A 1,608-nucleotide genomic window follows, 5' to 3' on the forward strand; every position below is an offset into this window, starting at 1 on the left:
TTCCATGAAAAATATTTAATGCGTTCGGGATTACTTTACTCAAGAGAGATGGTTGTCTGTGTGTTTACAGAAGCGCGCACATTTGAGAGAGAGAGAGAGAGAGAGAGAGAGAGAGAGAGAGAGAGAGAGAGAGAGAGAAGGACTCTAGGTTTTGTCGAGATAGAAATGTTGATAAAGGGACAAACTCAGTGAAATTTTCTATTAGATATAAGAGAGAGAGAGAGAGAGAGAGAGAGAGAGAGAGAGAGATAGGCTAAACAAAGGCAGACAGACATATGGAGATATATTCCTTTTAGACATGACATAGTTGCGCTAGGTTTCCTGTTTGAGAAGAGAGAGAGAGAGAGAGAGAGAGAGAGAGAGAGAGAGAGAGAGAGAGAAATGCCACAGTTAACAGCGGCGAATGTCCAGAGACGAAAGAGTAACTTGGGATTACGCTTCCTGGCCGTCGGTAAACTCCGACGAGAGAGCTTTCGTAACTCCTTGATGACGACTGACAGCGGGGCAGGGTGCCCCCAGTGAGCCGTCCAGCCAATCGCACAGATGGGTATAATGAAGAGTTATTCATATGGACAGAAATTTTAGGTCTAGGGAGGGGGCTGTTCACACTCTACGCGTGCAACATGCTCAGTGTTGACCATGGCTTTAAAAGCAAGTCATCAGGAAGGTCTAGCTATAGCATTTCATTTTAAAGTTAAGACAATGTATTTCTTTGCTGTCTCCCCTCAGTCACTTCTCCCTTTTCCCTCCTTTTTTTCTCAGGCCTGGGCTAGATATAGACATGAGGCTGCAAGTTCCAACGTTAAATCTCTTCTTTCTGCTTTTCCCTTTACCTTCTCTTGCTTTCTAATGAGCACCATATTCTTTGGAAGCTTGAATTTCAAGTCAGTGGCCCCTGTGGTGGGCTTGCTCCATATGAATAGGGTTCATCTCGTGGATAATAATAATAATGATAATACTTAGGAAGCAGGCCCTCTCTCAAGCATGCTTTATTAAAAGTAATGGCTACTTCAGCAGCGTTACACTTGTAGAGATTCTTCTCTATTTTCCGAATAGCGGCTTTTCCGTGCTACTTAAACAGGCTAGTAGAGAGCCTACAGAGGTCATGATCAAATACAGAGTCAAAATTGGTGTATGGATTTGAATTTTACAGATAAACTATGATACCATAGTCATCAATGTCATAATGATTCTCTCTCTCTCTCTCTCTAGCCTGTTTAAGTAGCACGGAAAAAGCCGCTATTCGGAAAATCGAGAAGAATCTCTACAAGTGTAACACTGCTGAAGTAGCCATTACTTTTAATAGAATAATAATAATAGTAATGATAGAGTTCCAGGGTAGGAAAATATTATCGAGTCTCTAATCTCTCTTTTTCATTACTTCACCTTCAATATAGAAAAAAAAAAAAAAAAAAAGATACCGGAAAGAGACGTATAAATATGGAGTTTTACATGGTTATTTAGTACGGCCATAACTGCACCTTTAACCGAGAGAGAGAGAGAGAGAGAGAGAGAGAGAGAGAGAGAGAGAGAGAGAGAGAGAGAGAGAGAGAGAGACAACAGCCTTTGAAGTTCCTGCAAATATGGCAAGAATTTTCATTCTTACGA

The sequence above is a fragment of the Macrobrachium nipponense genome, chromosome 14 (genome assembly GCF_015104395.2).
Source record: "Macrobrachium nipponense isolate FS-2020 chromosome 14, ASM1510439v2, whole genome shotgun sequence".
In the NCBI taxonomy this organism is placed as follows: domain Eukaryota; kingdom Metazoa; phylum Arthropoda; class Malacostraca; order Decapoda; family Palaemonidae; genus Macrobrachium; species Macrobrachium nipponense.